Consider the following 22,473-nt stretch of genomic DNA (forward strand, 5'->3'; position numbering starts at 1 on the left):
TTTTCATGCCCAGTCAGAAATTAGGTAAGCTTAAAATTGGACTCAAAATATTTAACTTTTAAGCATTCCTGTATGGAATTTATAAATTCTTTAGTAAACTGCACATTATTTGATGTTTGATATAAGGTTTTTCATTCAGATATAAACTTATCTTTCAAGAAATTCTTTAAATAAGATTTCGGAATGCTCGTAGGGATGAAATTAACTAATTTTGTCTCTTCTTTGGCAGGCCAATCGGCACATTTTTTTCACTATATTGAATAAAATATATTTAATTTAAATTTCTGGAACAGATTAATTACAGTTGATGCAGTAGACTTTTTTTTTGAGATCTTTCTGTTTATATTCTTATAGATAATCAATTTCATTTTAAATTTATTGGATACTGAAAAGCTGTAGTTTTGAATTTTCAAATTTATTTCTTAACAAATTTATTTCTTATATTCATTAAATGTGAGAGATTATTTCACCAAGCATTTTCTTTAATATAACCCTTCGTTTGACCATACTATCAAATCAAATTCAAAATTTAGTTTAATTAAAGATTTATTTTCAATTCTTAGAAATTCCATTCTTTCCTGCTAAAAAATGCCAGCTAACTCTTTTAATTTTCATAGAATTAAATGGCTAGTAAATATATTTACTACCGAAAATTTCAAGGAATTTTTACATTTTATGTTAAGAGATAAGTATGCTCACAATTTTCAGTTTCATGTGAATTATCGCTGGTAAGTAAGTTTAACACGACTGATTTCATAATTAATTATCTATAAATAGAATGTTCAAAAAAATGTTCAAAATAGCGATATCCACAGGATATGTTCGGCCATTTTAACGGTTGCTTCAAGAAGGACCATTCCATTTCCATCAGACTGCCATGAATTGACTGCCAAAAATAAAAAGTTCAAAGATTCAGAAGAAAAGTTGAACTTTTTGTTGTTTTTTAAAATATGAATGTGCCAAGAATATTTTATTAAGCATGAATAATACAGCCGGAGGACTGTATCTAAATTCAGATGTTTTTCCGCAATGCATTTGTTGATTGAAACAATATAAAATAGAATTCTTTGCATCATTGAAAGCATTTTTCCAACTGGAACTATATGCCTATTCCCAACGGTTTAGAGATAAATTTTTGAACCAGGAACCATTTTGCGAACTCACAAAGTAATTTTGGTGGGATTTCAGTCAGCGAGAGTGTGAAGAGAAAAAATTCGTGAATTATACATCCAGCTCAAAAAGGTTAAGAATGATAGACAGTTTAAAGTTCCGCTTATCCATAATTCTTTTATACTTGGAAGTTTATTGTTAGTAATGAGTTCTGCTAGAATTTATCACGCTATAATTTGTAATGCTGTTATCCGCGCATTCTGCTGATTTAATCTGTCCTACACATATCATCTGTGTGTTTTATTTCATTCATAAGCAATGAGCATTTTCCCTCAAAGGAAAAACTAGCAAATTTTTGAATTATAAAAATTTGCTTGCAAAGATTCATAAAGAAAGCTCTTGGTATAAGGAAAGTGAATTTTACTTGCCTGAAAATAAAGTTTATTCGTTGCAATGGAAAGAAATTGAAAGGAAATGAAAACAAAGCAAGTTGAAATGGAAACAAATCAAATTTCACACGAAACAGAAAATAAGATTAAGCTTATGTTGAAAAATATTACATTTTATTGTACGATTTTAACACGATAACGATGATATTCTGAGAATCTTCATTAATATTCAATCTCATTTATATATTGTCTTCAAATTTGTTAAATTTAAATTGTTGACCTGGCTTTACAATATTTCTTTCTTCCTTTTTTTGTTTCCACATGAATAAAATAATAATTTGAAATTCATTAGTATTAACAATAATTTTATCTATAAATATTCAATATCTTAGCCAATTTTATTCAGATATATAATCAAATATATGAATAAAATTAGCTCATATCAAATCAATCATATCACAACATCAATAAAAAAAAATCATCATCGGCGGAATTTTTTTTCAACTTTTAGATGATAACAGGTGTATTATTCTGATATGATACAAAATTGAGGCATCTCAACTTATCAACAGGTGGAAAGCTTTTTACAGAATGGTGAGTTACATAATTCACTCATTCAATTGTTCTATAAGGGGAGATACACTGCAATTCAGAAAATTTTAACTAAAAAAAAAACAAGAATTTTCTTCAAAACAAACAGATCTTAACAATGATTTCAATTATTTACAATAATATTAATCACTTTTCTCAATAAATAAAGTTGACCATCAACCTGAAGTGTTATTTTATCAGTGTAATTCTTTGAATATCATTCTACAGCAGTCATTTAAAAAAAAACGATATATATGCAAACTGTCATCCTGCAGTGATAGGCAATTTTCGTGGAAAAGGAAGAAATATCATCATTCATTGGTAAAAAAAAAAAAAAAAGATAAGATAAGAATTATCAAAAGAGAATATAAAACCTTACTTTCTTTTAAAGATAATGAAAATATTCAACCGACACATTGAAGCCTTTCAATAAAAGTTAGGTCAAGATCTTTTGCATAATGCATGATCTGACGATACATGAAGCGCAAAAACAAAGAACGTAGAAAGAGATTCTAATTCCACCTATGAATATTTGTAAAGGAATCACTACAACTTCAAATACAAAGAACTTAAAAGCAAAATTTTAATTCAAAGTTCCAAAGATACTTTTCTAAATATTAGTGCCCGCATAGGCTGTCTAATAGTACAGTTACAAGACTGCTCAATTAAATGATTTGATAAAAAATTTTAAAAGCATATATCATAAGAATTACAATTTTTACAATTGTATGAATGCCATAATATCTTTTCAGTCTAGTTTGTTTATATATATATATATATATATATATATATATATATATATATATATATATATATATATATATATATATATATATATATATATATATATATATATATATATATATATATATATATATATATATTCTTATCATTATGATAATGGATTTGATGAAATACATCTTATCAAAAGAGTGGAAAAAAGAAGTAAACTCATTATACTCAGAGAAATATATTTTTCCTTTCTAACATTTATATATACGGCTCTTTTCTACCAAAAAAATTAACTTTTTAGAAACTGAAGATTTAGTTTTTAGTAATTGATAAAGTAATATTAGCAATTCATACAACAAATTATTTAACTTTATTTTTATTAACAAATGAATTTTTAATTTTTATTATAAGCAGAAATGCTTAACAATACGGCAAAGAATCTGGGATCGCAACGTGATTCTTGGGGTTAATTGAGCGGAATGAGCAGGGATTGTAACCCTCTAATATTATTTAAATTACACGAAAAGATTTAAATTACACAAAAAGAGGTAAACATTTCACTAATATTGGATAATTAATTTATTTTTAGTATTAATAATCCATTCATTTAGCATAATAAATTATATATTTTAAACTATAATTAAATATATATTGTATTTTAATATTTGTTTTGAGGATGGAAATTCAATTAACTAATGAAAGTTTCGTCTAATGGACAAGAACCTCATCTTTCAGCGGTTCTAGATGACGTAGGTGTTCACTTAATAATAAAATAAAACCAAAAATTAACTAAATCACTTAATGATAAATCCAAAGAACATAAAACAAACATTTGTATAAAAAAGAAAATCCTTATTTGTGAGGAGTTATATTACCAGCTTATTTATTAAATTTTGTATGTGATATGAAAAACAAAAATCTGAAGATACTTTTCTACAAGAGTGGGGTTTCTATTATTTGTGGAAGATAATACAATTCTTGAGCTACATTAAAATGCGCACTCTTTGAAGTTTAAAATCATATTCTTTAATTCTAATAACTATTACATCTTTATCATAAAGAAATACTGAAGAAAAATGAACATTGAACAATTCCGATGCTAATCGAAAAAAGAATAATTAAAACAACACTATGCAAAATGGCAACCATTTCGATTCAAAAGTTTCGATGATTTATTATGAAAATCGAAAGTGCTCATTGCTATTTCGTTTTTTTAAAAGGACCGTCGAAATTTAGCAAATAAATTATCTGAATTTAAAAAAAAAAAATCTCTAAAATGGAAATTAAAAAAATAAAGAGGTTCTTTAGATATTATTTTCTATAAATAATAAGCACTGACGGAACATTTTTCTTTTCAAAATAATTATAATGCAAAAAACAAAAAACAATTCAAAAATACACCGGACGAATTTCTTTTCACATACACGGAACTAATTAGTTATAAAAAATTCTTTATTTATTAAATAATAATAAAGTGTTTTTAAAAAATACTTAAATAAGCTGTAAAAATAAAATTTATAAAATTATGAACAAATAAAGTAATAAATCTATGGCAGATTAATTATAAGCAATATAGGATTATTATCTCTGCTATTAATATAGTTGAATGTGTGTGTTTGTATTGGCGCTCTGTAGATCAAATTGTTTGACTTAAAGCTGCCAAATTAGGAACATAAATATTTTGGAGAATAGAAATATGTACCTCAAAGCGATTTTGTTTTAAATTTTTTTATTAGAATTTTAATTAACTTAAAATTGAATGAAATTTCTGTTTTTCCGCAATAACTTTCGAAAATATTACAGCACAAAAATGAATTTTATACAAATGAATTTTTTTACACAAAAATGAATTCATATATATAAAATTATATTTATATATATGAATTTATAAAGCACAAATATGAATTTTATAAATTTCATTTTGTTCCACAGTTGTGATTATGGTACGAAGATTTGGCTTATTTTTTCACATTCAGTAAGTTTCAGTGTAAAACAAGCTTATAATAATTTTTTTTTTTGAAATTTTTAAACACTGTTGTTCTTTTTTGTAATATAACTGAATATGTGTGTGTGTGTGTGTGTGTGTGTGTGTGTGTGTGTGTGTGTGTGTGTGTGTGTGTGTGTGTGTGTGTGTGTGTGTGTGTGTGTAACATTATTTTGGTTGAAGCAGAGTGCAGGTTTGAAGACATAGACGAGACGTTGTATTTTTAATTCTCTTTAATATCCATCTCGGGAAAGCAATTTATTTACAAGCAGACACAGTGCGCCACAAAAGCAGAAGTAAGAAAGAGAGGCAAAAAGGGACGAACAAATGATCACTAGTCTTATATAACATAGGATGTCCGGCCACGTGCCAATTCAATACACGTGGTGACCTTTGACACCTTTTCAAGGGCACCAAAGGGATCACTTTCATTTGAGACGTAGTACTGAGTTATAGTTAGTTTTACAGAGGAATTAATTTCAACCGAAAGTGGAATTGGATCTCGAAATAAGAGAATATTTTAGAATGAAGTTACTATGGGCTAAATTAAGATAAAATCTTGAAAATTAAATAAATTGAAATTAGAATTAAAATATCATTACACACACACACACACACACACACACACACATATATATATATACACAGAAAACAAAAATAGGCATAATTTAATGGACAACGGAGTAAGGTTTCTAATATAGTATGGATTATATGTCAATCAAAATTAGAAGTTAAAAAATTTTTGTTGAAAAAGCCATTAAGATCAAGTTACACAAAGCATTTAATTGAAATTTTTTAAATTATTAATTCCGGCAAGCCAACACCAACTGACGCTAAAGACAGTAAGCTAAAAATAAATTTTTAAGCTGCATAAATCAGTTATCTTATTTGTGATTCTCCTTATTAAAAGTAATTAAATGGCACATGGAAAGCTTTTGAAACTCATATGAATATAAATTTGGTGAAAACGCAAATTATATTACATGAATACAGAAGATTTTCAAAAGAATAACCTAATTATCCTTTTTAGTTACAGTAAAAATAATTCTGATAACACATTTTAAATTCATATTAATTATTTGAATTTTCCATCAAATTCGATTACTTTTAAAAAATTTAAATAACAGATGAATTATTTTAGTAAAAGTAAAATCATCGGTCTTTCTTAAAATTGGTTTTATGTTTTGAAAATAAAGATACGAAATTTAAATTGGAATATCCAAGATATATCTGCGGACAAATATTTATTATATATGGACAATAAATACTCCTTAAATATATCCAAGATATATCTAAGGAGTCATAAGAAAATAGAACATTAAGATTTCTTTAATATTAGAAAAATGTCTGACCACAATAAATGTTTATTACTCATAATCTAAACTTTCTACAAAAATTCTTAATTTTAAAAATAAATCGACAGTAATGTTTAAAAGAAGCAAGAAAATCTGTTTCTCCTAAATGTGGCATTTATAATTGATTTTCGTTCAGCATCTTGATCATCTGTACATATAAGGGATATTGTTTAAATGCAAAAATATTTTATCGCTACGATGTACTCAGTATTTGATTTTCCTAGCATTCATTCGAATATGTCTCTTCTGTTCTTCAAGACCCTATTTCAGTCTAAAACAAGGTATTACAAGCCAAATAAAAAGCTATCAATATTTTGAAATTTGTGAATGGCTCCTAAATGCATCGTTTTAGTGGCAATATAGAAAAATTAATGTAATGAGGAAACTACTCATAGGAATGAGTAGAAATTTTGCATTAATTTCATGAATTAATTTTTAATGTCAGATATGTACGAAAAATGTGTAGAATATCTTATATTTTCATAATCAAAAGCGTTTAGGTCAATAACTATATTAGGTTTTAAAATATGAATAAAAGTTCAAAATTTAATTTTAACATTCGGAAGTCCAAATTTTGTTAGCTCATAGTTTTGGAACGAATAGACCTAACCTAATGAAACTTGGTTTCCTGTAATAACTTTTGATGTCGGTTTGAAATTTGTGATAAAAATGGGCATTATTGAAAATTTTGAAGTTCTTTCTTATTTCAATATATATATTGATGGTTCTTTATGAAATTGTTAATTATTTAAGAATGCATCAAATCCTTTCGAATGACACCTTTTTATGATTTTATTAATAACGATGCCAGAATAAAACTCGGAGATTACTTTTTTCTTCTTCTTTCTCCGCGACTGCACATTTACTGAATGAAATATATAATATTATTATTTATGTCATTTAAATCCTTTTGAAAATAAAGCTAAAAACAGAATTTTATGAGGATTCATATAAAGTTTTTAACTGAATAATTATTTGAAATATAAATTTAAAAAAATATTTTGTAGTGCACATATGACTTCTATGATGAATGATTCTATATTCATAAATTTAAAAAACATGTTTCGATTCAGCAAAAAAGTTTTTGTTTTAATTGAAATTGAATTCCTTTCACTTCAATTTAAAATTCAAATTTTATGAGAGCTGAGAGAAAATTAGAAGAAAACATAGCAAAGAGCGGCATAAGACTTCTATAATAGCACGAGTTATATGATTATCAAAATTTGAAGCTTCAAAATATTTTACTGAAGAAACTATTAAAATAACTAATTAAAAATTTTAACGAACATTAATCCTGACAAACCAGATGTTCGCTCAAAGCAGTTAGTTTATGAATAAATATAAACAAATTTGTTTAATTTGAATATAATATCATATAATAAATATCTCTTGCAATAACATTTTTAGAAACGAAGAAAGAAGCAGACTGCTGGAAAGATCCCTTTATTTAAAAACAAAAGATTTTATATAAACATGAAATCCCTTTTCACAAACTTGTTCTGAAATAAACTATATCTAATCAAGGCCTTTCCCATTCATCATCAAACAGAATATACAAACAACACAAATATACATGGAACACTTCGTAAAAATATCACATAAATGAAAAAATAATCGAAGTTTATACATTCAAATTAATTAACATATTAATTACTTAATAAAAAATATATTCATTATTTTGAATTATGACTCAACTAAAAGTCTATTTTTGGTAGAATTCTGGTAAGAAAAAGATAGTGGTTTTGGTAATGGCAAAAAGGAATAATGAATTTACCATATAAAATAAATTATTAAAAGTATTTGGATCTTTTGATAATATTAGCACAAATTATAATTAGTTCAAAGATGTTTTGATATTTAGAAAATGTTATAATATTAATGAAATATTTCACACTTTTATGCATGTTTTTATTACTTTATGCCAATTAATAGGAATTCGAAATATTATTCAGTTTTCAAAGGTTCATCTTGTAGTCAAGTTATATACTGGATTTCTTCATGAATAATGCAAGGAAATATATTTGCAAAACAATCTACAGCTTCTAACAAATACAAAGCAAATTTAACTTCTAAAATTTCTGTAAATCCCATTGAGAATTATTAAAATAAATATGCCCTCACCTTTAAAAAAACTAAACAAGCATTAAATGCAAGAACAAGGATTGGAAAACATAATATAATTTCTACAAAATCTTCCATCATTAGGCAAGATACCAAGTTCTTGCCAAAAATTTATCTCTCTCAATTTGAGCAAGACATATACTCTTCATCATGTCTATTTCAATTTTGTCTTTTAAATTTTATCACATATAGTCCAAGAGTATATGTATAAGAACTGTTTGAATAAAAAACATTTAATTTAAGATATCAATTTAAAAGGATGATAGCATATTAAACCTACTGAATAATTATAACAGAACAGCTATAGATCATCACACTTGAGTACAAAAGAAATTTATAATACACAGTCATTTATTTAATCGCATATCTTTTATCAACTTTTAAGTTTTTATAAATTTATTACAATGTAAATTAAGATATCAAAAGACTTCACAGAAGAAAATTCTTGCAGAAATAAGACAGAATAATTTGAAAAAATCTGTTTCATATTAATCAGTTTTTTTTTCCAGGGGATTAAATAATTAACTATTTAACACCCATTTAAACGTTTCACAGAAAAAGGCATAATAAAAATATATGTAAGTTTCATTTAGAACATGGATTTATTTTGACTATTTTTAATACATCAAAAATTCATCAGGCAACATATTGTATAATTTGAAGTGAAATGAATGGTAAAGTATTATGTAAGCTATTATGTGGTACAATGATGGAAACTGCCATATGCCACAAATAATTTATTTTTTGGAAACTTTTTATATGAGAGTTTAATATTTTAAATATTATCTAATGTTTTGATCAAATGATTTTTATGGGGGGAAAAACTTGTTTAAACTACATATAACAAAGAAGTACTGTTTCTCTCTGGAGTGTGTCAACAAAACGCTCTTGAAATGCTTCTGCTGACAAATACTACAATAAGCATCAAAAGTGAATGTTTTATTTATTCATGTTTCAATAAATATGCCTTTAAAGCTGCGGGATAAGAAAATTTTCGGTATTTAAATTCAGAAGCAATCTTTTTTACTTTCGTATGAGTTCGTAAATGTGCCTGTAAATAAGGTCGTCTAGAAAATGTTCTATTACAAATATCACATACATATGGTCTCTCTTTTGTGTGCGTCCGTAAATGCATTTTCAAACTCTGCTGATGAGAAAATGTTTTATTACAAATGTCACAGGAAAACGGTCTCTCTTTTGTATGTGTCCTCACATGAGATTTTAAATTTTGCTTAAGAGAAAATGCCTTATCGCACAGATGACACGGAAATGGTTTCTCTTTTGTATGCGTTAATAAATGTTTCTTTAAACTTGACTTATCATAAAACATTCTGTAACACACATCACATGCTAACTGATTTTCATTTGTATGTGTCAGCAAATGTGTCTTTAAACACGACGCTTCAGTAAAGGCTTTAAAACATACATCACATACATACGGTTTCTCTTTTGTATGAGTCCGCAAATGCCTCTTTAAATGAGACCTCCGAGAAAAAGCTTTATCGCAAATACTACATAAATACGATTTCTCCTTTGTATGAGTAAGTACATGTGCCTCAAAATTTTGTTGTAATGCTTGATTGCGTAATGCGCAGTCGTTTTGCGTTTCCATTGTGTAATAAGAAAATGGCAGTTTTCTGCAATTCGTTCAAAAAAATTATATTCCGTTAGTCTTAAGCACAAAGCTTTCCTTTAGTTTTAGTTCCTAAAAAAAATTTAAAAATTCTTATTCTTCTTATTTTTTTTCGACACAATGAGGTTCCTCCTATCTAAAGAGTATTTTTAAATTTGTAGAATATGCTTTAGTACGTCATTTGCAAAAACAGATGCATTTTTTTAATCAATGCACACAAAAATATTTGCAAATACTAATCAATAAAGAATAAATAATACAGCATAAATCAAAAATGGTAAACAAATCTACAGGAGGAATTCTTCTTTTTTATTTCTTGGTACCGGATTCCATCCAAAATGCGCAGCATGTAGCAAGCCTGGCTTTCTTATAGCTGTCGCTTTTCGCCGGAAAGATGAGGTGACAATGCAATCCTTCTTACTGCCCGGGCTCATCCCAAAATTACACCATTCATCAAGGATTCTCACAATCCGCAATCGAAATCTAAAGAATATAAAATAAATATTATAAATTAAGAGCTATTAAAGTTTTCAATGAAATCCAAATATTAAAACAAATCTACAGTGTTTAGTAATAGTATACATACAAGACAACATTGCCTTAGTTTTGAAATGTTACATCTCAGCCACAAAGCAATTTACAGAACCTTTCAACAAATTCTTTTCAGGATTTATTGAAAGTTTGTTGAATATAACCGAACAGCCGATTGATTGTTTTATCTTTTAAAGTTTGTTTCAGTGGCAAGATATATAATTTAATATCATAATTTTTCACAATGAAAATTTTTGCTTTCAATTTGCCTTATTCAGATTAATACAAAAGTCTTTAGAAGTTTTGAGAAATGTTTTCTATTCCAACATATTTCTTAAATATTAATAATATATAAGACATAAACTAAAAGTAATAAAGGAGAAAGAGTAATAGTAAGAGTAATAAATAAAGAGGAAACCGGAATATCTGAGTAGTATTAAACGAAATCTGCACTATAAACAGTGAAGTGATTCCATAAAAAGAAAAAGAAACCAGATTCGGTCGATTATCAACATATAAACTTTCAATATATCGTCATTTATACCTATTGTGAAAATTATAGGCACAAAAGTACATTGACAACTGTTGGAGCACAGTACACAGAACCCATTATCGAAAAGTATCGTATAAGTATTTGAAGCACTTTGGTTAGAAGTTTCTAAGAGGTCGGGAGGAAAAATGGAATAGACCCGGAGATAGTGTATGATGACCAACAACAATCAATGTCTTCAAATCACATATCCGGCATATTGTATTGCTAATGGCTACTCCTACACAAATATGTGTATACTGAGAATGCTATTGAAATCAAAGATATGCCACGGGATATAATCTTTTTAAAATTATATTAATGAAGGATACTTAATTTTATTTGACGAGCAAACGATTAAACATCGATGATTGTATTGCCTTATGTAAACATGAATGCGCTATAAGTGTTATAGTGCTAGCCAGCCAGAAGGCCAATGTAGGAAACATTTGGAATTACCGATCAACGCCAGCAATTACAATCGATTTTTGTTATGTTTGGTATTCATTCTTGGATTATAATTTGCACGGCTATACCAAGGTCGGATTAATAATAAACCGACAAAGTAGGCAACTGCTATAGGACCTCTTAACTTCGGCCGGATGGGAGAGGGGTGGTGTTGCTGCTTTCCTAATGAAATTTTCTTTGCAAGGGTCGTGTAATCGATTTTCTTTTAATAGAAATGAAGTTACGTTAAAATTTTGGAACCTTATTCTAATGCCATTCCTAATATAGTATCAGTAGAGAGTATGCATATTTTAGTCTATGCATACAATAATTATTAGAATTAGCTGATTCTAACAAGGTGTGTTGCTTTAAAATTTAAAAGTTGTCCGATCAGATGATTAAAAGTTTTAGATTTGTGCATTTAGTTTCTGTAAACTTTCTTTGAGTTTCAATTTTTTCATAGGTAAGATACCGAAACCAACTTTCTTAAAAATAACCCAAATTAAGTGTCTTATGAATTCAAGTATGCCAAGATTTACAACTTAAAGCTGCATATATAAAGAGGTTAAAATAAATTAAAAATATTTGGTTTCTGATATTAGTGAAGGGAGTCCCGCAACTGGCATTGGCTAAGGTCCTTAGAGGACTTAATCCGAGTCTAGCCTAGACTAAATAAGGTTTATCAACCTTTGAATCATGTCAACCCCATGAATCTAAATAAACAATATCGATAGAACCTTTGTTCTAAAGATTAATGCAGTATATACATACGTATCTTTTTTAATACAACCTATATATGATAAAGATTAATTTTTATTTGATATATAACAAAACAAAAATAGCTACTCTAACATGCCCAAGTGTATTCGGATAAATTGAATTTTCGAAACGTAGCGAGAGCATAGGCGGAAACTATGGCTGATTCCTAAGGAAAATTGCCGGCCTTCCCATAGAAGACTTCCCTTCGTTAGTGCGGGTCCGCCGACCCCACATCGTTTCTATATACACTAGAATGGGAGAAACAACTACGATACAGGAAACTTCTCGTCTCCATATCTGAGGTGCAGCCAGTAGGTCTTTGATATATATATTTAGATATTAGTAATTTCGTAGGAATAATGGTTAGATTTAATGTTGAATAATGTCTCAAGCATAATATGATGTTTAAAATTAATATATTTTCTAATATTCACTATCTGCAACTGCCCTTTCTTATTCATCATGTAAAGACAGATAATGAACATAATCCTTTGTCCATAGCTTTCGTCAAAGGAAGAAAATCATGTGATTATATATTTGATGAAATAATGAAAATGCAGTTTCATTGCAACAATAAAACCTATTGTTGAAAATTATGCAAAATTCCTTTAAATAATATCAAAAATTCAGAAAAAGTTTTCTCGGTGATTAAACTGACATTATTAAAATAGTTTAGCAACTCTTTTGTGTTTATAAATAAATTTATGCCAAATTTGGAGACCCTTTGTCAAATGGTCTGCCTGTAAAGTTTCAACATATACATATAGACATTCTCTCTTGTTACTAATAAAATTCACTTACCTATCCATTTTATTAATTGATAAATTATTAATAAATCAAGACATAATAGTTTGTATAAAAAAAACTGATGAGAACTGAACATTTTCAGAAGTCAGAATTGCTACAATATTATCTTTAAAAAATATTAAGAGTAATTAATTGATAATTTATTTGATTATTTAAATCACATAATGTGATGAAAGCGTCTAATATTTCTCTGTGATTTCGATATGATTGAGAGGTGGCAACTATAATCAGAAATGATAAAAATAAGTTTTTAAAAAAATGAATTTCTTGTATTAGCTTATATTCTTATCATGAACTTTGCACGAGTTAAGTATGTAAATTAATTCATATTCAAACTTAGTATGCTCATAATTAGTAGTGAACACTGCAACTCATTTCTGAACTAGTAATTTAGGAATTTCAAACCAAATATCATTGGTTATTTATATATATACAAATTATAAAATGAGAAAAATCTGGAATGAACGAGTTCCTTTACTAATTGGTAAAACATTCTTCTATAATTCAATAGCAATATTATTAATTTTAAACTTTTAATTAGAAAAAATAATGTTGCTCATTAATATTCACTGATTATATGATAATATATAATATTGCTTTCATTTGCAGAATTTCAAAACCTTCTTTTTTTATTTTAATATTTACAGAAGACTTTTAGTTTCACTACAAGAAGCCTTACTACTTTAGAAAGATATAAATTAGACTCCAATGTATTTAATTTAAAGAAAAGAATCAAATTCATTTAAATATTTTTTAAATGATAATGAGCTGAAATTTAATCTTAATCAAGAAATAATTATTCTTATTAAAGAAATTTGTTTAATAAGATTAAAAATAAAATAAAACAAAATAATTTATTTAATTAAGATCAATACGAAAAAGCAATCACGTTTTAAATCAGAAGATATTTCAAGAGACAAAAAATTAGAATTTAAAAACAAAGCAGACAAATTTGGATTACATTATGATACAATATAATAACACAAATTTTATAAAAATAAACAATGTTGCAGTAAACAAAATTTAAAATTAACCATTTCATTGGCATATTATAAAAATTAAGTACAGATTCAAGTCCTTTACCCCACATAGTTATATTAAATGACACACATTCAATGATTAATAGTTTGAGCATAAAGTTTCCTTCTGAACATTTTAAGCATAAAGCATATCTATGTAGTAGTCTTACACAAAAGTATATTCAATTCATTTTTGTAGCACTTCACCACTACTGCATCAAACCCATGGGTTGCTGCAACTTAATGTACATATTGCACAGTAATGACTTTCAGTAAAATTGAAATTTTAGCTTTTGTAATTAATTTAGAATAATTTAATCATTCAAATTTGCAAAATGATAGCAAAATAAACAGAAATAATTTTTAATTGAAAACATAATTTTCAAATAAATGTTTTTGTTAGTAAATAATGTAAATATTTTTTCAAATAAATGTTTCCTTACATTCAAGACTCTTGCTTGTAAAAATTTGCTCCACTACAGCTGAGCAATAAAATCAATCATAAAACTTTAAAGTTAAAATAAATACAGATGCAGAAATGTTATTTTCATATTTATTTATGGAAAAAATTAATAGAGGAATATTTTTATTACATTTTTATTTCATAAAAATTATTCTTTATTCTTTAATCTAGATTCAAATTTCAAAATTGCAAGAAAAAAAATGCAGCAGAAAACATCTAAAACTTTGCTTCTCTCATGTCTAGAAACTAAAGAGGTGCTGTTGTCAGAAAATGTATTTCTCACTTCACACATAGCAAAGTAGAATGAATACACTTCTAACAGTGCTTGTAGAGCAACAGGAATTGGAACTATGCTTTTGGCATAATCTTCACTTCATTACTTCTTGTAAATATTTTTTTGAAAGTTTTTGCTTTACTAAAAGAAATATACATTTTTTTTTTTTTGCTCACTTTTTTTTAATATTGAAAGTTTTAAATAAATTCTAATAGACAGTTTATAGATTTAGATAATTCATGCAAAATTAAATAAATTAGTGATTACATTTATAAATGCAAAAAGTTGAGCATGCAGCAGTTCCACAGTGACTATGAACAATCTACCCTATATCAGCCATATATAAATTAATCTGGGATATTTAATAAATAATATTAATTTTTCAAATGAAAATCTTACATTTCATCTTTAAACTTAATAATCCCTTTCTAAAATATTTTATCAGAACAACAAAAGCAAGATATAAAATTTTATATCATATAATACAATGCATTCTAATGTCATTCGACAAATGAATATTTAAAAAATATTTAAAAAGCACCTTACAAAATTAGAACAAAGAAAAAAATAGCTACAGGAAAATAAAAAATAAATAAAAGTTCTCATCTATAAAATATAATAAAGACTGAATAAGCTATAAAAAGGACTATAATTATTTAAAATGCATTTCTTAAAAAAAATAGATACTTCCTAGGGTGCACTTATTATATTAATGAATTTCTTTGTTGTTTTTCATTAAATTATCAATAAGCAAAAATACAGTTTTGCCTACAATTTACAAACATATCAAAACACTTTAACACAATTTCACACAAAAAAATTCTTTTGTTTCTTAAATATGGTCTATCTATTTAAAATTTAAAAAAAAGTTGAAATGGAAATAAAACAATTTAATATTCATAGAGACATGTACATATGACTGTAACAGAATCAATACATATTTTGAAATTCACCATCCACTCAAACATTTCTTAAATGATAAAAGCAGAAAAGAAAATTAGAAAATAAAATAGATTCATTATTTCAATTAGCTTTCACATAATTCTCCATTCTTCCTTATTATGAATTTTAAAATGCAGAACAACTATAGAGTACATTTTCTTGCTTCATATCAGTACAACAATACAAGTATTTATTAAAATACTTGTATTGAAGTATTTAAGAAGAGAAGTATTTATTAAAATTTAACTGCAAATTATTACTTCTTTTATTATTAATATAATATATAAAACAATAATAGATCATAAAACGATCGGATCTGTTACATTCATTATCTGTTACCATTCACTGAAATTTTAGAATGAATGAATTTATTCCGCATATACAATAAATTGACGAATTGTGCTATAAAAAACATTCTACACTAATTTTGTCTCCATTCCTTTTTTAAAAGAAAAGCACGCAATAAATTTAATGCTTCTGTATCATTTCTCGCCTGGCAAAACAAATACTTAGATTATCAGTCTTAAAAAAATTACAATAATTTAACAATATGCGATGCAAACCATTATTAGAGATGTAAATAGTTCTTTTAAAATGAGAAATATATAGTTATAAATGGTCTAAACCTTACTTAACAGATTTCTATTATTTTCCTTTCATCCGGTACGTAATCAACATTTAATAAACAAACACTTCTTCTCATTACTGCATCATGCTAATCAGCGCCAAATAATCGCCAAGTAATATTTACAATTAAAAATCTATCATGAATATCAGTCCATTTCCTGGACTCGTATCCACGGACATAGGTTCGATTTCGTATTCGGAACGGAAAGTTGGTTGCAAGATAAGAAAAGTTACTTTAATAATAATCTATATTATATTAAATTATTAACTTACATTAGTTTTAATTGTTGACAATCATTTTTATTGATAATTACAGAAAATGGTTCGTAATTTTTATTCCTCATAATTTATATTATTTTACTCTCAAAATTGATATTTTTTTATTAATTTGTAATGTAAATTCATAACAATTGTTGCGATAGTAGATTGATTATCAAAACTGCAACTGAGACTACCGCAATCGTCAAATTCGAAAGATTTTTGAATTGAGTGAAAGAAATTTCATGAAGAAGATATTTACTATAAAATATGTTCCATTTGATAAAAAATTAAAAATATAAATTATGAAACATTTATATGAATTAGTTTATGTTAAAATAATCGGTTATAAAGGAAAATGTTAACTAATTCGTCAAATGAAAGGGCTTTTTCATCAAAGACCTCTCCTTCGGCTTATTTGCAGGAGCCACTTGGGACAACCTATAAATATCAACCTTGCCCTTTTTATAACCATATAAACACAATGTCACATCTTCACGATATTGGCCGGTATTGAGAATGTTAACAACATCGTAGAGATATCGGACAATATCTTGTGCTAATAGTGAATCGTTCATGAGATACAGTAGATAATGGGGAAAATCACAATTACCGAATGACCTAGTCAACCGAAACTTTTAGGTTTCTACGTATAACGAAATATTCTTCGAAATGGTAAAAACACGAAGTTTGTTTATTTCGCTAAGCAAATCTTTCAAGATACATGATATCACCATTAAGTGTTATTCTATATTCTGAATGCTAACAATATCATGAAAATATCATAATAAAGTTCTTGGCCATTTTGGTTAACTGGGACTTTCTAATTAAAATAATAAAATTTCGAACCTTTAATTTGAAACTTTTAGCTAAGGAATACTGACTTCAACAATATTTTAAATCATTTTCTAATGTTTTTTTTAATGTATTTAAAACCACTTTTTTTTTCTTAGGATAATTATTTTTATTGCTGTATTTTTGTGAAACAGCGAATGTGTTGCATTCTTTTATTGCGATGTCTAATAGGAGTGGGGAGGGTACGTTGCAATCAATATACATTTTCAAATAATTCCAAAGGTATTTTTAATTGATTTTATGTAAATTTAATGGACTGAAAACACATAAAATTAAATTTATTGTACAAAGTGCTAAATTAGAAACACATTTTTTTTCATAAATTACGTAAAATAATTTAACCCCTATAACCACGAGATATCGCCATTAACACCAATGAACGAAAACTCCAAGATGCTTTTCGATATTCTGAATATAACATACATCCGAGATGATTTTAGAGCTATATTGTTGAAAATTTTGTGCTAGCAGACATTGTGCAATATCTCCAGGATGTTTTTCCTTATTCTAAATGTTGCGCAATACCTTGAAGTTATTGCAGCAATGCTATACAGCATCTTGTGCTGATTGAACACACACACGCACACACACAAAAAGGAACACTTCTGGAAAACTACACTAGTTCAATCAAAACTTAGTCAAATAAAATAAACAATAAAAAAACATTATTTTGTTTCATTCTTTAATTTATTGAATAATCTTGGGATTTTGTTTATGCAACCTTTTTGCAGTTTCCAATAATAGTTTTACGTCAGAGTATCCCACCTGCCAATTTATAGTGAAATCGTTTTCCGTTGTTTCTCACGATCGCTCACTTATAAATCCAAAATTATCCAAACAGATGTAAAAATAACAGATTCACTCATCCACAATCTGAAGCACTTCAGTTTGCTGTAACTAAATCAAAATTTTCTAGCTTGCAGTTGCGCACAGAGGGAGAGGGAGAGCACAAAGTTTGTCAATGCAGCAAAGTCCCGCGTCACTGACTAATTTTGCAAAAAAAAAAAAAAAAAAAAAAAAAAAAAAGTTTTGTTATCAATTTTTTTAAAAATCTTAATATATATACATGCGATTACTATCTCTTAAGTTATGTACATTTCAGTCTCAGCTATCCAAAATAAGATTGGATGCTTTCAATCTCAACGCACCTTGTAGACAGATATTGCTTTTCTTACATAGTTTTAGTCTTAATCAAAAGTGATATAAGTGATATTATTTCTTACAAGAAAACATTTGATTTTTTTTTTATAAATATAAAACTTAAAGTTTCTTCCTTTTTTTTTTTTTTTTTTTTTTTTACAAATGAATTATAGGCGATCATATTACAAAGTTGAAATGTGATTTCGCAAGAAAAAATGAAACCGAAATTTATCATCGAATTTTACTTTTTCCCTGATAATAATGCAAATATAATAATACTTTAATATAATTTATTTTAAATCCATCAAAAATTTTGTGTTTTTGCTGTAAAAACTGTATTGCCCTTATCGATTGCCAACGCATCTGCAGAAAAATCTTTCTCAGAATTGAAAACCATTAAAAGTAAAAAGTTTCAGCATCAATCAAGAACTTATTATTAGATCCGAATCAGTTAAAAACATAAAAATCTTAATATATATAAATTACGTGTCACGTTGTTTGTCCGCGATGGACTCCTAAACTACTTAACCGATTTTAATCAAATTTGCACACCGTGTGCAGTTTGATCTAACATAAAAGATAGGATAGCCCTTTTTTTGAATTTTTAATTAGAATTTTAATTATTAATTAAAAACTAACTTTCCCGCCAAAAAAATCTTCAAATCGCCAAATGAGTACGGCATCAATTTTTTTTCCCAACAATCATGAGGCTAGGCTTAAGATTTTTCGGCTGATTATTTGAAACGATTCTATTTATTTTCTTAATGTTTGATGCATTTAAAATTAAACATTGTTAATGAATCGATCTTTCAGATTCATTCTTAAGTACTTTTGAATTAAAATAAAACAGAATAAAGGAAATTAAAAATTTCTAATCTGAATAGCGTTACCCCAACTGGCGTAGAAAAAATCACGCATTTGCGTTCCGCAACTGGCGTTGAAAATTCACGCATGCGCATTGTATTATGATTGTTTACATTTCAACGGAAGCGGACTCGATTTAAATTATTTTTAGGTTCGTTGCATGTTTTTGTAATTAAATTGTATTTAAGTTAGTTATATATTTTTTGAATACGCTTATAGTTTTAAGTACATCGTTTTTTAAGTAGTTTTTTTTAACCTGTTTTCAACCGATTATTTTAAGCGATTCGTTTTATTTTCTTAATGTTTGATGCATTTAAAATTAAACATTGTTAATGAATCGTTCTGGTCATGATGAATCTGAGAATATTTTGTTGACAAATTCTTGAAATATTACATAAATTAAGAAAGATATTCTTTAGTGCCCATAAAGTTTAAACGCTCAGTGACTCTTTTCAGTAATCATATTACAAAAAAATACTTTGTTTCAGTAAAAAATATTATTATATTAATTGCAGATTAATCCTTTCCACTTTAATATATAGTATAAATTCTACGGGAACTAACAGAAAATTAGAGAGATACATATTACGTTGTGACTGAAGGCGTTTATAATATTATGAGTGAATTATATATCAAAATTTGAAGTTTTAAAATATTTTGATGAAGAAGTTATTAAAGTAGGAATTGCATAAAATATTTAATTATTAAAATTTTAACGAACATTAAGATGGGCGAACCGGCTGGTCGCCAAAGGCGGCTAGTGTTATATATAAATTTGTTATAAAACATTAAAAAAATTAAACAAAAATCACATATTGCAATTTTACTCTGTCTGGAACAATAAATCATAATAAATTGCATTTAATAAGTTTATTAAGCAATTATGTTTGCAATTTGATTTATTAATAATTTTTCTTTAGATTAAATATTAACTTTATAAAACTAATTAAATTGCCGTAAGTCCTTACAAGATCACTTTGTACATTCTAATAAATGTTAAAATTTAATAAATTATTATTTTATTGTGAGAAATTTACTTCGAAGTTTCGCAAGTCCATTTTGTATTAGGTCTCCTTTCCATCGTATCAACTGAGCAAGACTTCCAGTCGTATGCAAGGCTTGCTCAATTGATAATGAAATGTCTGATTTGGCAGACACAGAGATGAAAGTTTAATTTTTTAAATTGATATAAAATTTTTTTTGCATAATGCATATAAATCAAGGGATATCTTGATCAAGAGCTTTTATGATGCTCTTTCATTAATCCTTACTTTATATAAGATGACTTTATAATAAGATATATAATAATTTATATAATAAGACTTTATATAAGATAAGATGATTCTACCTCGTTCAATAAAGAGCTATGAATGACATTTCTTTTATCAACAACCATTTTTCTCTCTCGTAAGTACTTTCTCCTTATCAAATAGTCAAGACCGTATCGACATGGTCTTGCTTCTTGGCAGAGCAGCCAAAGAAGCATATTTGAATAGAGAACTAGCAAACAAAGTACTTACTTTATTTGCCTCCAAAACTATGTTGATCTTGTTGTCAGAACGTTGAATATATTTCAAATGATGACATGCATAAGTTTTAATATCTGATAAATGTAAATAGCAACAGATTACCAAACATAAATGTTTTAAATTTTATTTTTTATAAATAAAATAAATAATCATCCAAAAATACAATCAATTCCAAATCGGAAATTTTTATATATATTATAGTACGCATGTGTTAAAAGTATTATTGAAAGAAAAATGAATATAATTTTATGGTTAAATTCATAATAATATTTTGGTGAATGTGTAACTAGCATACGACCATTTTGGACTTAAAACCGTTATTTTGAAAAAAAAAAAAATTTTTTTAACCATTGAAAATAAAATTATTATAAAAGTTGCAAAAATTTCGAACAAATTGAAAAAAAAAGAAAGAAAGAAACTGCAATTGTACATCATTTTAGTGCTTCAATTTATAACGAATAGATCGCATGCGAATCTACAGACTGACAAATTTTTAAAGGATTTAAATGATCAAATTTTTAAAGGATTTTTACCAGTGGCCAGTTCTAACATTCAAAATTTGATACAAATCTATACTTTAAATGCCAAAACTGGATAACGAATTTAATCCATTTCGCTCTTTACGTTATGTAATAACAAGTTCAGTTTGTTTTCGCATAGCTAGGCTTCTTGAAATGGATTTCGTTCACAATTTGATATACGGACAAAATGCTAAGTTTCACGTGTCTAGGTCAAATCATTTTTGAATTATCATGTTCATAGATAGACACAAATGCGTTTTCCAGATTCAGGGAAGTTTAAAACATTGAATTCGTCAAAATTTCGAATTCAATTTTTTTGACGATTACAATATTTTCTCTTTGTATAGACGAAAATTGGCAATGGGAAATAGAGGGAAAAGTCTTTTTCTAAATATAAAGAAAAGTTGTTTTATTTTTATACTAGGACTTATTAACTTTTCATTCTCGTTTTTTTAATGATAGATAGCGGTTTATGACGCCTTCGGTAGATATTCTATACACCTTTGGAAGAATGTTTTCCTTCTCCATAATCCAGTTATTCATTCGTTCAAGACAAGACTACACAGAACAAATGGGAAAACGTCTAGTCTTGGTTTGCATTGACGATTGACGATGAATCTTTTAATAGAAATTTTCATATATATCTTCTCTCTTTCTCTCTCTATATATAGATATATATATATATTAAAATATCGACGAACTTCATTTCGTAATTAGAAATGACTCGTCTCCTGACTTAAATTTGAATTCGGCAAACCGATATTATTCTATAATAGAAAGTTCACTGTTATTAGTGTAACATGAAGTTACTGCAACGAAGAAGTTACTATACTATATGACACTTAGGAGCCAAAAAATAACCCATGATTAGGGAAAGAGAACAGGTTAGTTTTGATTTCTCCGAAAGGCTGACTTAAGACTTGCTTATACAGCTTAGTTCTGTGGTAACGTTGTGCTTAGCTGTAATTCAAAAAGGAAGTTGTGGGGGGGGGA

The 22,473-nt window shown here is 26.9% G+C and overlaps 1 long non-coding RNA gene across 1 annotated transcript; it reads right to left on the minus strand.

The window, feature by feature from the left end:
• Positions 1 to 10,190: 10,190 nt before the first annotated feature.
• On the minus strand, positions 10,191 to 16,471 carry LOC129989068 (uncharacterized). Its single transcript, XR_008785726.1, has 2 exons — positions 16,318 to 16,471; positions 10,191 to 10,398 (listed from the first exon to the last, which is right to left on the minus strand). It is a non-coding gene; the product is annotated as an uncharacterized LOC129989068 (long non-coding RNA).
• Between the last annotated feature and the right edge of the window lie 6,002 nt (positions 16,472 to 22,473).

This window comes from Argiope bruennichi, chromosome 10 (genome assembly GCF_947563725.1).
Source record: "Argiope bruennichi chromosome 10, qqArgBrue1.1, whole genome shotgun sequence".
NCBI lineage: Eukaryota > Metazoa > Arthropoda > Arachnida > Araneae > Araneidae > Argiope > Argiope bruennichi.